Source organism: Penaeus japonicus, unplaced genomic scaffold (assembly GCF_977035675.1).
Source record: "Penaeus japonicus unplaced genomic scaffold, GWHDUDI00000001_assembly GWHDUDI00000026, whole genome shotgun sequence".
NCBI classification, from domain to species: Eukaryota; Metazoa; Arthropoda; class Malacostraca; order Decapoda; family Penaeidae; genus Penaeus; species Penaeus japonicus.
This window is the reverse complement of record NW_028234428.1, coordinates 132,605-141,204: the sequence shown is the minus strand read 5'-3', so window position 1 is coordinate 141,204 and position 8,600 is coordinate 132,605. Positions and strand designations below refer to the sequence as shown.

Sequence of the window (8,600 nt, the reverse complement as noted above, 5' to 3'; positions counted from 1 at the left end):
TGCCTCCCTCTTTCCCCTTTTACAAACCCCATTTAACTCCCCCCTCCTTATTTCACTTTAAATTTTTAAGTTTTTTTTTTCCCCTCTCTGTATGTCCCTTCCTTGCTTTAGTAATTCGTTTCATTTGAATATTAAAACTTATTTATTTTATTTACCCATCACAACAAGATTGATTACAAGCATTATAATTTTTATATTTACTGTTCTAAATAACGTGATATGGTTGTTTTATAGAATATTATGATATTGAAACAATCAACGCGCGCGCGTAACACACACACACACACACACACCCCACACACACCACACACACACACACACACAACACACACCACACACTCACATCACACAAATAAATTAACTTGGGTTGCTCTCTTGGTTGTAATCTCCCGGCTCTCAGAGAGCTTTTCAACAAATACTCAACTCTTTTTCGTGGCGTAACAAAGGGGGTACAGATTCTTGTGGTTAGTTCGATCAGAGTTTGTCATTTAAGGTATAGTTCGTTTGCTTAATTATTCTGACTGTTCAATTCCTTTTATTTTACTCGTCTTTCTATTCATTCTCTTCCTCAATCCTTATCCTCACCATTCCATCCCTTTTGTTCTCATCATTTTCTGTTTTTTTTATTATAAGTCCCCCAATCTTCTTCTTCTTCCTCCCCTCCTCTCTCTCTCTCCTCTATCTCTCTCCTCTCTCTTTTCTCTCTCTCTCCTCACCTCTCTCTCTCTCTCTCTCTTTCTCTCTTCCTTTCTTTCTCTCTCTCCTCTCTCGGCCTATCCTTTTATGCTTGTTTCGCTCTGATTCTCTCTCTTCTTTTCCCTCTCTCCTTCTTCTCCTTCTTTCCCTCTCTCTTTTTATTTTTTTTCGCTTTGATTCTCCTCTCTCTCTTCTCTTTCTCTCTCCTCTCTCTTCTTTTCTTGTTTCCTCTCTCTCTTTTTAGCATTGATCTCTCTCTCTCACTCTCCATTTCGCATTGATTCGCTCTCTCTCCCCTCTCTTTTTGGGTTCTTTCGCTTTGAAATTTCTCTCTTCCCCCCTCTTTCCTTCTTTCTCTCTCTTTTCTTCTCTTCTTCTTCTTTCCCACTCCCTCTATTTCGCATTGATTCTCTCTCTCACTCCCCCATTTCGGGATTGATTCTCTCTCTCCCCTCTCTCTCTCTCTCACCTCTCTCTCTCTCTCTCTCTCTCTCTCTCTCTCTCTCTTTCTCTCTCTCTCTCTTCTCTCTTCTTCTTTTTCTTTCCCTTCTCTCTCTATTTCGCATTGATTCTCTCTCTCACTCCATTTCGCATTTATTCTCTCTGTCTCTCCTCTCTCTCTCTCTCTATCTCTGCTCTCTCTGTCTCCTCCTCTCTCTCTCTCTCTCTCTCCTTTTCTCCCCTCTCTCCTATTCATTCTTTCTCTCTTTTTTTTTATCTCTCTCTTCTCTTCCTTCTTTCCCTCTCTCTATTTCACATTTATTCTCCTTTCTTCTTCTTTATGTTTTCTTCGCTTTTATTCTCTCTCTCTCTCTCTCCTTCTTTCTATCTCTCTTCTTCTTCTTCCCTTTCTCTCTCTCCTCTCTCTTTTCTCTCTCTCTCTCCCCCTCTCCCCCTCTCTCTCTCTCTCTCTCTCTCTCTCTCTCTCTCTCTCTCTCTCTCTCTCCCTTCTTCCCTTTTCCCCCTCTCTCTATTTCGCATTGATTCTCTCCTCTTGTTCTTTTTCTTCTTCTTCTCCTTCTCCTTCTCATTCTTCTCTCATCTCCTCTCCTTCCCCTTCTCCTCTCCTTCTCCTCTTCTCATCTCTTCATCTTTCATCTTCATCTTCTTTTTCTCTTCTTCTTTGTTTTTTTCTCTTCTTCTTGTTCTTTTTTCTTCTTTTTCTTCTTCCTTTTTTTTCGTCTTCTTCTTTTTTCCCCCTCTCTCCTATCTCTCTTCTTCTTTCTCTCTCTCTCTCTCTCTCTTTTCTTTCTCGTCTCTCTTCTTCCCCCCTACTCAATTCGCATTGATTTTCTCTCTCTCTTTTAAGTTTTCTTCGCTTTGACTCTCTCGCTCTCCTTCTTTCCATCTCTCTTCTCTTCTTCTTCTTCTCTCTCTTCTTTCCTCTCTCTCTCTCCTCTCTCCTTCTTCTTCTTTCCCTCTCCTCTATTTCACATTGATTCTCTCCTCTTCTTTTCTTCTTTAATGTTTTCTTCACTTTTATTTCTCTCTCTCTCTCTCTCCTTCTTTCTATCTCTCTTCTTCTTCCCTTACCCTTTCCCCTCTCTCTCTTGTTTATGTTTTTTGTCGCTTTGATGATCTCTCTATCTGTCCTTCTTTCTATCTCTCTTCTTCTTCTTCCCTTCCTCTCTCTATCTCTCTTTCTTTATGTTTCTTTCCGCATTGATTCTCTCTCTCTCTCTCTCCTCTCTCCCCTCCCCCTCCTCTCTCTCTCTCTCTCTCTCTCCTTTTCCCCCCTCTCCCCCTCCTTCTCTCTTTCTCTTTCTCACTCTTTATCAAACACTGATTTTGATAACTAAATTAGTTGATGGTATTGAACTGAGTATAGCGCATTGAATGCAATTCATTTAGTAGGTGTGGGGGCATCGGTGAGTTTTTTGTTGGTTTTGATAAAGTTGGGGGGTATGATGACATTGTTATTGAAGAATATGACATTGATATTCGATCTATGCATCTGGCTTGGGTTTGATTCTCCTCTCTCCTTTCCTTTTTCTTCTTTCCCTCTCTCTTTTTTACCTTGATATCTCTCTCTCAAGAGCTTTTAACAATACTCAACTCTTTTCGTGCGTTTCAAGAGGGCTACAGATTGCTTTGTGTTTATTCGTATACAGTTTTGACATTTAGTAAGTTCTTTTGCTTAATTTTGCTGATGTTCATATTCGTTTACTTTACTGCCCTTTCTTTTCTTTCTCATCCCTCGTTATCCTCACCATCCCTTTGTTCTCATTATTTTTCTGTTCTTTCTATTATCATATTCCTCCATTCTTCTTTTTCTACTTTCCTTCTTCTTCTTCTTCTCTTCTTCCTTTTCTCCTCCTCCTCCTCCTGCCTCCCCCTCCTCCTCCTTCCCCCCTCCTCCTCCCCTTTCCTTCTCTTCTGTTTCCTCTAGTATTTCTCCTGTCTTATTCCTTTCTCTTTCTTTTCTATTATATTTTCCTTTGCATTCTCCCCTTCTTATTCTTATCTCACATATCATCTCTTCTTTTCTTCTCTTCTCTTTTTTATCTTTTTCTGTTCAAATTTCCTCTAGCATTTCCCCCCTTTCTTTTCTTCCGTCTCTTCATCTTTGTCCTTTTTCCCTTTCCTCTCTCAGCCTGTCCTCATCCTTTCCACCCAAACCATTCTAGTGTTAGTCTGATAATAATTCTACTTCGAAATTAAACTTTTCTACCAAAACCCTATTTGACCCGACCGGCCTTATTTTTCTACCGAGACCCTATTTGACCCCACGGCCTTCCTTCAGGAGGGTCTCGACACTCTCGGGGAAACTATTTCTCTCGTGATCTCGCTGGTATTTCCCATATCTATACAAGCAATAGATAAACACCTTAATGAATATCTAGCACTTTCTTTTCCCTTTGCAGCAGCTTGTTTGGGAGAAAAGGAATCCTCGGGGAAATGTTTCTCTTTACTCAGTCACCCTGTAGTAACAGAGTAGACTTCCCTTGGGAATGAGGCTAAAAAAGGGGTTTTGTTAGCCAAAGTGTGAATGCTCTGAATGTATGCTCTATGTGATGTGTGTGTGTGTTTGTGTTTTGGTTTGTTGTAAGGTTGTTTTCGGCGCATTCTTTCTAGAGTAACGCAGGAGGAAGTTTGGTGAAAAGGACTGTAGCAGTTTGTGATTGCTGCAGAGTAACTTTTAGTCATGATGTGATTGGTGGCAAGGCAATGGAATTTGCATGAAGAGGAAGAGGTAGAGGGGTAAGAGATGGTGCACGTAGAGGGAGATTGGGCTGAAGAAGGTGTTTAGATGCCAACGGTCATAACCACGTTGAAAGCACCGCTTCTCGTCGTCCGATCAGCGAAGTTAAGCAGCGTTGGGTCTGGTCAGTACTTGGATGGGTGACCGCCAGGGACCACCAGATGCTGTTGGCATTTTCTTACCTATGCAAGCTACATAATGTGAATGGAATGCACTGGTTTTCCATTTGCAGCAGCGAATTCAAACGAATCCCGTGCTAACATTTTTTCCGCAATCAATGGCATAGGCAAAGTAGACTTACTTACCTTGGCCGTGCGGGCGGGGAAGAAGAAGAGACAGAAAACGGATTGGAGCTTTCTTAGGGGTGACGCCAGTAAATAAAATCATTCTTGCTTCCCAAACATTGAGCTAGATTGCAATAGCTCTGAAAGTGATGCTTGGGGATAATGAGGGTAAAAGAACGGTGACAATGGCGATAGCAATGCTAATATTAAGGATGACAATAGTAATGAGGACGTTGTAGCAGGAGTTGTCTTGGCAGCTTTTTCTGTTTCCGATCATCCTTATCCCTGAACTGTTGTTACTGGTGTCGGCCGATGGTGATGTAGCCCACGTGTGATGTAATGTGTTATTAGTTAAGCAACAAGCTGGATTCTTTAGAGAGTTCCACAGGCGGAGGAAATTGGTGAAGGGCTCGGAGGGGCTACAATCTACATGAGCCCCAGTTGGTTTCCCTCCAGTTGACTGAAGCATGTATTGCAGAGTAGATGTCACTGGTGTGATTAGATGGCACGGCAATGGAATTTGCATGAAGAGAGGAGAGGTAAAGGGGGTAAGATATGGTGCACGTAGAGGGAGATTGGGCTGAAGAAGGTTTAGATGCCAACGGTCATACCACGTTGAAAGCACCGCTTCTCGTCCGATCAGCGAAGTTAAGCCAGCGTTGGTCTGGTCAGTACTTGGATGGGTGACCGCCTGGGAACACCAGATGCTGTTGGCATTTTGTGTTACCTAGACGTGCTCCATGTGTATTCCAGTTAGTTTAGTTTTGTTTCTGAAATGATATACTGCAAAAAGAAAGATTAAGCAACTATCATCAACGGCTTTTATATCGTGAAAGTTTTTTTTTTGACGGAATATGTTTTTCTTCTTCTCTTTCTCTCTCTCTCTCCTCTATCTATCTATTTATCTATCTATCTATCTATCTATCTATATATATATATATATATATGTTATTTATATAAATATATATATATATATGCATATATATATATAGATATAGATATAGATATAGATATAGATATAGATATAGATATAGAGATATAAAATATAGATATAGATATAGATTTAGATATATAGATATGTATGTATGTTTATATTCTTATATATAATATAATATATATATATATATAATATATATATATAAAATTTTATATATATATAATAAATATATATATATTATATATATATATATATATATTATATATATATACATACACATACACATAGACATACACATACACATACACATACACATACATACACATACACATACACATACACATACACAACACAGACACACCGAACTTACAGATTCGATAAAAGAGGTCCCAGAGGTCATATTAAGTCACAGAAGTGCATTGCAGGAACGTGTTAAGGTCATATCGTGTTTACTTGCCCCTGATCCCTGTTCCTGCCCGTCATCACGTTAGCGTCGATTTTTGCTCTTCCTTTGTTTAATATAAAGTTTAATGTATAGATACATACATTACATACGTACATACATATAAATATATAGATAGATAGATAGATATGTATATATATATATATAAATATATATGAATATATATATATATATATATATATGTATACATATATATATATATATATATATTATACATATATATGTATGTATGTGTGCGTGTGTGTGTGTACAGCAAAGTATAAGACAAAAGACTCGCGTATGTTTTATTAACAGTATGTGTGAGTACGATTTGCTGATGTATGTGATATCATTTTTCCCATTTGTAATCGCATCATTAATATTACGTGTGCATGGGACATACATCCAACACTCCGAATTTAGTGTGCAGACCCTCATTCCCCCATACTTGTCTGTGTGTAAACATTTTCACCTCGGCTCTCGCTCTCGCTTCCCTCTCGCTCTCCCTCCCTCTCTCCCTCTTTCCCTCCTTTCCTCCCTCCCTCCCTCCCTCCCTCCCTCCCTCCCTCCTTCCCCTCACTCACTCCCCTCTCTCTCTCTCTCTCTCTCTCTCCTCTCTCATCTTCTCTCTCTCTCTCTCTCTCTCTTCTCTCTCTCTCTGTCTCTCTTTCCTCGATTCTCTCTCATCTCTTTCACACACCACACCACACCTCTCTTTGTATCTCTGTCTTCTCTTCTATTCTATTCTCTTCCCTTCTCCCCTCTTCCCCTCTCCTCAATTCTCTTCTCTTCCCCCTCCTCCTCTCTCTCTTCTATTCTTTCCTTTTCCTTTGCGTGTTTGCCTGGTTCATTCGCTTATCTCTCGCTACCTCACTCTCCCCCCCCCCTCCTCCTCCTTGCCCTGGAAGTCCCGCCCTCGTGCCTCCACAGTGTCCTCCCACGTGCCTGATGCAGTCCATCACACGCCGACTCAGGATGGTTCCTCCCTGCGGTTCAATCAGATTTTCCCGAAAGAAATTACTATTCGCTCCTGTCAACTTTAGTGCTTGGAATCATACAATTCATTCTACATCTCTGAAAGGTAACTACATGTATATTTTTTGTACACTTATTGTTCTGCCCCCCTTATTTTCATTTTCATTTTGATTGTTTTCATTAACTGGTTGATATTACACTGTTGTGATCAATGAATTTATCGTACAAGTAATTGTCTCTGCCCCTTTATCTTCAATTTTGTTAATGTGTCTACACTATTTTATATCAATTTTACGCTTCCACTGTCCACTTCTCTTTTTTAATTTCATTTACTTTATCTTGTTATTTTTATGGTTCTTTTTTCCCTCCCTCCATTTCTTTCTCCTCCGCCATTTTTTCTTCTCTGTTGTCTGTCTGTCTGTCTTTTACCTCTCTCCTTTTCTCTCTCTCTTCTTCTCTCTCTCTCTCTCTCTCTCTCTCTCTCTCTCTCTCTCTCTCCTGTCTCTCTCCCTCTCTCCCTCTCCCCTCTCCCTGTCTCCCCCTCTCCCTCTCCTCCCTCTCTCCCTCTCATCTCTCTCTCCGTTTCCCTTTCCCTCTTTTTTATTTTTATCATTCTTGCCCATTTTTTTTCTGTTTCGTCTTTTCGTGAGGGAAATGCACAGTGGAAACAGATTTTCCCGAAAGAAATTACTATTCGCCTCCGTCAACTTCAGTGCTTGGATCATACGAATTCTTTCTACATTCTCTAAAATGGTGAGTACATTATGTTTCTTGTACACATATTGTTCTGGCCCCCTTATTTTCATTTTCATTGTTTTCATTAACTGGTTGATATTACGCTGTGTGAAACAATGGATTTACCGTACATGTAACTGTTCATGCCCCTTTATCTTGAATTGTTTATGTGTCTACGCTATTTTATATCATTTTCTACGCTCCAAATGTCTTGCTTCCCCTCGTCTTCTGCCTTTTTTCTGTTTCATTTACTTTATCTTTTTATTTCATGGTTTTTCCCTCTCTCTATTTCTCTCTTTCTCCTCCGCCATTTCTTTTCTTCTCTGTCGTCTGTTTTTTCCCCTCGCTCTCTCTCTTTCGCTCTTTTTCTCTCTCTCCCTCTCTCTCTCTCTCTTTCTCTCTCTCCTTTCTCTCCCTCTCCTCCCTCCCACCCTCCCTCCTCCCTCCTCCCTCCCTCCCCTCCTTCCCTCCCCTCCCTCTCCTCCTCCCTCCCCCGTATATATAAATATATATATATATATAATATATTTATATATATATAATAATATCATATCGGTGGTTTTGTGTCTGCCGTTGCTCCCTATTTGGTGTCATTGTCTCTAATGCTCTCGCTGTGTATTTAGAGGGTGTGGCTATGGATATTTTTTATTTCCTGTATGTTAATTCATGTGTTATGATCATTTGTGAGGTTGCTGTTCCCTTTTTCCCCTCTATTCCAAATCTGTGTTTTTCTTTTCTCTTGCAGTCATACCCGGGCTAAAAGGGGAACAGTCGAATCTATAAGAGTGAACACAGAAACTGTGGCAAAAATAGAAAAAAAGGGGTAAATTGTGGGGGTGCGATTGAAATAAAAAAAAATTACAGTCAGAATCTAAAGAGTGAACACAGTACTGGTGCGAAAATTAAAAAAGTGTAAATTGTGCGGTGCGTTTGGGAATAAAAAAAAGAAAGAAAATTACATCAAATCTATAAGAGTGAAAACAGTACTGGTGCGAAAATTCGAAAAAAGTATCAATTGTGCATTAAAAAAGAAAAGAAAAAGAAAATTACTTTTTGTGCGTTGTGAACTCTGAACTGTAATCCATCTTAGTAACATAAAGAAAATTCCGATCTTCAAGCAATTTCACTCGGCAATGGCAGGGGCCTCTGTTCGATAGGTGTACACATCCATTTTACTGTATTTATTTTATTATTGAGAGAAAGTGAATTTACAGAAAGTATGGTATGTATTTCATTCGGCCATTCTCCTGTGGTCGTTTGTCAACCCGTTCGATATTTCTTGTGTCTGTATGTATGTATTTTCCCGCAATGCATTTCTTCCCTTCCTTC

General features: G+C 39.8%; 2 pseudogenes; both read left to right on the top strand.

Annotated features, from left to right (window-relative positions):
• Nucleotides 1–3,948: 3,948 nt before the first annotated feature.
• On the top strand, nt 3,949–4,071 carry LOC147468736 (5S ribosomal RNA; annotated as a pseudogene).
• Nucleotides 4,072–4,779: 708 nt separating this feature from the next.
• On the top strand, nt 4,780–4,898 carry LOC122252473 (5S ribosomal RNA; annotated as a pseudogene).
• The last annotated feature ends 3,702 nt before the right edge of the window (nt 4,899–8,600 follow it).